The 7458-nt window shown below is 39.1% G+C and overlaps 1 long non-coding RNA gene across 1 annotated transcript; it reads left to right on the top strand.

The window, feature by feature from the left end:
* Window positions 1-4136: 4136 nt before the first annotated feature.
* On the top strand, window positions 4137-5077 carry LOC120110412. Its single transcript, XR_005511312.1, has 3 exons — window positions 4137-4266; window positions 4449-4566; window positions 5026-5077. It is a non-coding gene; the product is annotated as an uncharacterized LOC120110412 (long non-coding RNA).
* The last annotated feature ends 2381 nt before the right edge of the window (window positions 5078-7458 follow it).

The following is a 7458-nucleotide window of genomic DNA, read 5'->3' on the forward strand; positions in this document are numbered from 1 at the left end:
CCAAAGATTTTCTGGTGCACCTGAACTAATTAACATAGAGTTAACCATATTCATTAAGGTTCTATTCTTTCTCTCAGCTACTCCATTAGATTGGGGTGAATAAGGAGCTGTCACTTCATGAATTATCCCATGTTCTTCACAGAACTGGATCAGCTCAAATGAGGTATAGTCACCTCCTTTATTAGACCTTAAGATTTTAATCTTTTTATCTAGTTGGTTTTCAGCCTCTGCTTTATAGACTTTGAATTTATTTAAGATCTCATTTTTAGCTTTGATAAGATAGAGGTGACAGTATCTAGAAAGGTCATCTATTAAAGTTATAAAATATTTGTTTCTACCCCTTGAGGTTCTTCCTGAGTCACATACATCACTATGTATGAGTTCAAGAAGATCGGAATCTCTACTTACAGAGTAAAAGGGTCTTTTAGGTAATTTGGCCTCTACACATATCTCACATTTGTCATTATTCTTAAGTTCTGATTTTGGGATTAAATTCAAGTGCATTAATCTTTTAATTGAACTATAGTTTACATGTCCCAGCCTACCATGCCAGACAACATGAGAGTCAATATGAAGAACAATAGAATTTTCATTCATAGATGGAATAATTACATTGAGTTTAAACAAGCCATCACAAAGAAAATCTTTTCCAATGAAAGAGACACCATGGGTTACTACAACTTTATTTGATTCAAAAACAATTCGGTATCCTTGCTGGACAAGCAAGGATCCACTAACTAGATTTCTACAGATGTCTGGAATGTGGTGCACGCCTTGTAGAGTGAGGATCTTCCTAGAGGTAAGTGTTAGATCCACTCGTCCCACTCCAAGCACGCGCGCCACAGCATTATTACCCATGGTCACAGTTTCTCTACTTGAGACCTGATAAGATGAAAACCAGGAGCGATCAGAACAAACATGTATACTAGCTCCGGTATCAATCCACCAGTCAAGTGCTAATTGCGTCATGTTAACTTTAGGTATGAAGGAAACAGACCTGATAGCAGTCTCAGAGGAGTCAGCCCCACAGGTCACCATGTTGGCCTGAGCGCCAGAAGTAGCAGGACCCTTACTTCTAGGTTGACGAGGAGTAGTGATCTTGTAGAAGCATTGGTTGGCCATATGGTTGGTCCGACCACAGACAAAACAGCAACGAACATATTCTCCTTTATCTTTCTTATGGTTCTGATAGAAGTTGGGTTTTCTGTTGTTGGGCTGAAAGGAGTTCCTATGGTTGAATGATTTCTTCTTGAAGGACTTGTTGTGGTTGGGACGAAAAGAACGATTCTGATTTTTGGATTTGGGCTTGGATTCAACATTGTTGACTTTGGGCAAAGGATTGGAGGAGTGGGATTTTTCTTTAAGGCGATGTTCTTCTTCAATCCTAATAGAATTTAGGACTTGGGTTAGAGACAGATCACCTTGGGTGTGGCTCAAAGTCTTAGCAAAGTCTGACCAGGTAGAGGGAAGTTTGTCTATAATACAGGCAACTTGGAAAGACTCATCTAAGTGGGTTCCATTTGCCTGGAGTTGAAGAATCAAGGTTTCATATTCATGGATTTGATCATTCATAGGTTTGAAATCAACAAACTTAAACTTGCTAAAGTCAGAAGCTTTGAATCTCTTTACCCCGACATCATCAAGTCCATATTTATTTTCTAAGGTATCCCAGAGATCCTTGGCACTCTTAGCTATATAATAAATATCATAAAGCCTATCAGAAAGAGCTCCTAGGATTCTATGAAGACAGTGGTAGTTGGTTTCTTCTAGAGTCCTAGTGGAGGAGGCAGCATCAGTTTGAGAAGAGGAAGGAGCAGGGTTTGGGTTGTTGCGAGTAGCAGGTCGTGAAGCAGATGGGTTAGGCCCACTAATTGGCGGAGATCAAGCCTAGGGTGGTGAGCCAGAACCGCATTTGATTCTGCACATTCCAAAGTTTTGACCATCAAACTTTTCAGGTTTAGCACTAAGATTTTCATATATATGGGAAGCCATTAATTTGTAGCTTAACACAGTTTTGACACCTATGGAAATGAGAAGGTTTATGTCAAATTATTGCACTGATATCTAATTTGAACTTTAGATGTCTTGTTGAAAAATCTAAATAATAACAGCCAGATCAGCTCCAGATCGGTCATGGAGCACTTGGCTCACTTAAGTACCAGCCTTTCTTAGGCACGTATGCCTTTTTGACAAACTTTTCTTAGACACCATTATTCAATAGATAATTTCACTAGATATCGTTCAATTTTATCCTAAGTGCAATATTAAGCTAACTCCTATGAATTAACCAATTTCCGAATTTCCGTTTGAATAGAATCTGGAAATTACTCTGTGAGGAGTCCAAATGGAGGTATTAATAAACCTCTTGGAGGTTAGGCAATCTAATATTTTGCTTGAAAAATTAAGTACTAAAGTAAAGCTAGCATAAATGTGTAACAGTTAAAATATAACAATTTACAATTATGCAGCAAAATATATAATAAATGTTGCAATTTAAAATCTAGTGCTAACAATACATAAACATTCCTGGGTTGTTAGCCTAGATGCACAAATATAATTGATAAATTAAATATTTCTAATATTCAAAAACAATAAATAAGAGGAATAAACTAGCAAATAATTAACTTGACAATATAATAATAAAATGAAAAAAGAGAAAGAAGATGGTTTGTGGATCGAAGCACGCTGATGCGCTGTCCCAGAAAAGTTTATGCCCCCCACGCACGGGTCTGCTAGCACAGATCTCCTAGAGATACGACGACCCAATACAGAACCACGTCTTCCCCGTCAGTACGCCTCCATGGAAGAAAGAAGAGCACGTTCACGCTTACAGATAGCTCAAAAGAAACTTAGAAAAATTATGAGGAGAAGAAAAATTTTCTTTATTTCTTTTCTCCTCAATGATCCCTAGAGCCCTTTTTATCTAGACTCTTGGAATAGGGAGAAGAAAAAATTTTGATTGTATTTGAAATGATCCCTAGAGCCCTTTATATAGGCTCAGGCTCGTCAAAAGAAGAAGATTCCCCTCCCGCAGATTGATGACGTGTCTTCTTGTGCTCCTTTGATTCTTCGGCTTATTGCATCTTGGTCATTCATGCTTCCTTCCTTCTTCGAGGGGTCTTTCCATGCTTGCTCTTGCGCTGGATGCATGACACTTGTCATGGTCTACTTCCTTTGGGAATTTTTCCATGTTTGCTCCATTGTTTGTGCACGGATGCTTGCCACTTGGCCGTTGACCAATTTGGTTTTCAAAATTTTAAAATATTTTATTTTAATTCAACAGTATCTTCCTAGTTTCAGCCTTCAAATCAAAGCAAGGTACAAAGAATGGACAAAGATTCAAATAGAAACATTTTACTATTCCAGCATACGAAGCACAGGCTCAGTAACCGGCTCGTTAAAATTTTAGGGTGTAAGGCTGCATATGATATCTTTTACATATCCAAACATGTTTAGGATATGTATCATGCATGGATGACATATCCAAGGACGTACTCATAAAATATGTGCATTGTAAGCCTCCAACCACATCCAAACATGGGATACCACTGTGATTGCGATAACAAATTCTCTAATCCCCCATACTCCCTCTGCCTCCTATTCTAACATGGAATTGAAGAGATTTAAGTTAAATCCTCACTTATGGAATATTATATAGATGGATTAACTGTGCATTTGAACAACCCCCTTCCCCCAGGCATTGAGATTTGGTATGATGCCATTCTAACAATAGTCTGCTGATACAGAATATAAAGTCCAAAAGTTCTGTTGTTATTAGAACATAAAGTCCCGCACAATTAGCACAAACCTTATTCACCAGGTCTCAGATGGTCTCTCGGAAGCTTAAAGAGTGAGTTTTTCACCTGCAACAATAGCACATGAGGGTGTTGAAACAATTCGATATGTTATGGGAGAAAAAAAAATCTTTAGGTCCCTCCTCTAGCAGAAATTGTAACTAATTTCTGATTTAGTAAATGAATTCCCAAATCTTCACTGTTCCATCCAGGTCTGCATGTTAGAGAAAGATCAAAAGCACATCCTAGCAGGATAAATCAGTGTGTAAAATTCAGAGAAGAGCATTGGTGTGATCTGCTGCTCACAAAAAAGAGCAATGGTGTTCAGAGAAGATGTCGTGTATCACTCAGAGGTTAAGCAACATCAAGTGTGATGATAAAAACAACCAACTAGCATGTTGACACATTAAGAGGAGCTTGCAGTATGAAGAAGGCACCAAAGAGCCGATCAGCTCCAAGAAACTGTTCAAAGGTTCTAATTGTGATAAGAAATCAATTACACAATTAATATGTTGGAAATTTGACAGTTGAATGCTTTAGAGTTTTAGTTCTATTCAATACTAGGAGTCAGCAAACTATAGTTACAAATCTATAAGCTAAAACTTCCTTTCAACTTTGTGAGGTAACTTGTCAACTTTCTTTCCATACATGCAGACTTGAAGAGAAGGTATCCAATCTGGAGTCAGAGAATCAAGTACTTCGTCTACAGGCACCTTCCATTTCACCAACTGGCAGGGCATTGGCTGCACGTCCAAAAACAACTATCTTGCAGGTGCTTGTGGCATCATTTGTGGTCTCCTTCTTCTTCTTCTTCTTCTTCTTCTTCTTTTCTTCTTCTTTTTTTCTTTTTTTTTCTTTTTTTTTTGAAAGAAAAAAGGGGGGTGTGGAGGACCTCACCTGTGTAGCAACCTCCACTGGGTCTCCTTTCCGCTGGAGAATATTCGATACGGGATGCCCTTCCTATCCGTCAGGGAGCCCCACCAACGTGGTATCCCCTTCCACGTATGAGTACGTCACATCAGCACCATCTAAGTACCGGCAGACCAGATGGCGACTCCACCGGACAAACCAAGTGGGAGGCATCTGGTTCCCGCATTTAATCGACGCCCGCACGTTTCGAACCTGAGCTACTTCGGTGGAATCTTAGGTCCGCATTTGTGGTCTCTTTTTTGATGTCCTTCTTTCTAGTTCTTGCTTGTACATGCTTGTTTTTTATGTTGTGTCTTATCAGAGAACTCCGGAGAAGGGGAATATTCCAAATGGTGAAGCTAAACTTGCATTGGTAGGTGCAATATTGTCCTTTGGATGCAAATGTGGTTCGTCGATCAAGTTAATTGACAGACATTTGGGTTCTTTCCCATCCATAAAAGTAATTTTAGGATGCATTAACATTTATCAAATGTCTTATAATGCCCCCACTTTGCAAAACTAGGGAAAATAATCGATAATAAAAAAACAGGGAGGGCCGGCCATCTCATCACAATATCAGCTAGAAAATCCCTTGCAAGAACCCACACTAGTTTATTTACATCAATTTGCAGAAATAAGTGATAGATGCTTTTAATTAAATCATTAAGATATTTTATATACGACATGTACCATGCGTGTATGGGAAAATCCCTGATATTGATCTTAACTATATAATATTTTTTTCAAAATATTAGCATAGTTTATACGAATAAAGATTCCCTGCTATGATGTGCTGGGAGTTACTGCAGAATTGGTCACCCATATTGCTTTTAATCAAATGATAAATTATTAAATTTTTTAGTTTAGACCCATTTACATCGCATGTATCATGCATCTTTTTATTAATTTAAGAAGGATGCCAAAGCTAACATTAACCTTTAGAAACCAGCAGGAATAGCATTCATTAGATGGGAAGGGCCATTTATCGGTAACTACGGGACCACTATTAGTAAAAGTTCAAAACCCTGTTCCCTCAAAATATTTGTTGGGTTAATATTAATACAGTACTCCTAATTTTATATGAAGGAAATGCTTGAGCGATTTGCACGTTCTACCAGATCTGGCTGGTTAGGAAAGTGCGAATCTTGGACGAGTGCATTGCATCGCCGAGATTTGTGGTGGAGAGTGTCCGTATGCAGGCGGTGGAGCTCATTACATTATACCGGACGTAGGGACCTTCACAATTCAGGAAAAAAAAAATATTGAAAAAATATTGTATAGTGCTCGAGACGGACGTAGGGAACTTGACTATTCAGGAAAACCTAGAGTGCCCGTTGCGTCCACCCTTTACTCCGAGATATCTGGACAATGTTGAGAGATGGAGGGCCTTCTAGGCCAAGCATATTTTTCGTAAAACTAACGGGGCTGTGGACTGGGTGGCTGCTTATGTAACCAGTCATTCAGGTAGTACCCTGTGGGCTGGAGATGGGAAGTTGCTCTTGGCACTCAGAAATATTTTGTTTTTTGATTTTATTAGGTGCATCCGTACTTATCAGGTATGATTCATAGATTTTTAGCAAAAAAAAGAAAGAAAAAAAAGAGAGGAAGAAATGCCGTAATTCCTCACTTTAAAGCGCGTCACCGCGTCAGCCCACAAAACCTCGTATCTCATGCAATAGCTGTAGAGTTAGGCCCTGTTTGGGGGAGCTTTTGGAGGGCCAAAAAGCACTTTCTGACCCTCCAAAAGTACTTTTAGCTAAAAAATGGTGTTTGGTAAATTTTTTGAAAAGCTATTTCAGCTTTTGCGGGAAGCTGAAAACAACTTTTGGAGGGAAGCTCCAATTTGGAGCTTTCCAAAAATGCTGTTTTCAACTTTTTCGGAAAGCTGTATTTTTGACCAAAATACCCCCATGTAAAAAAAAAATCTCTCTCCCGAAATCCCGTCTTACCGCCTGTTCCTCTCCCAACCGACCCGCCCCCCCTTCCCCGCCGCCCTGTTCCTCTCCCAACCCACCTCCCAACCCACCAGCACCCCCACCCCTCCCCCCGCAACGCCACCGCCGCTGCCGCTGCTGTGCCTCCCTCTCCCCCGTCGCCGCACCCCCTCCCTCTCCCCCGCCGCTACAGTGCCGCACCCCCTCCCTCTCCCCCGCCGCTGCACCCCGTCCCTCTCCCCCACCGCCGTAGTGTCGCACCCCCTCCAGCGCCGTCGGCCACCGAGACTGCCACCGACCACGGCCCGGCCCCCTCCGGCGGCCGCGCGGGAGAAGAAGAACGGAGAAGGGGGCAGAGGAAGGAAGGAGAAGAAGAGAAGAAAAAAAGAAAAGGAAAAAAAAGAAGAAAAGGAAATAAAATAAAAGAAAAGAAAAGAAAAGAAAAGAAAAAATAAATAAATAAATGCATAAATAAATATTTATATAAATGAATGAATGAATAAATAGATAAGATAATAAATAAATATATTTCAATGGATAAAATAATAAATAAATAAATGCATAAATAAAAATATATATACGAATGAACGTATAAATAAATAAATATAAAGAAAAATAACGAGTGAGTGGCAAATAATCTGATCCATATGATATTGATAAATACAGTGAATTTGTCGCCATTGCAAATAGTTAAGTAAAGAGATAATCTATTAAACAGATAAATGGTTATTTATTATTATATTATACTATAAATATATTATTATATTATATTATATCATAATACATTAATATGTAATGTTAAATAATTTAATATTATGTTA

This window comes from Phoenix dactylifera, chromosome 4 (assembly GCF_009389715.1).
Source record: "Phoenix dactylifera cultivar Barhee BC4 chromosome 4, palm_55x_up_171113_PBpolish2nd_filt_p, whole genome shotgun sequence".
Classification (NCBI taxonomy): domain Eukaryota; kingdom Viridiplantae; phylum Streptophyta; class Magnoliopsida; order Arecales; family Arecaceae; genus Phoenix; species Phoenix dactylifera.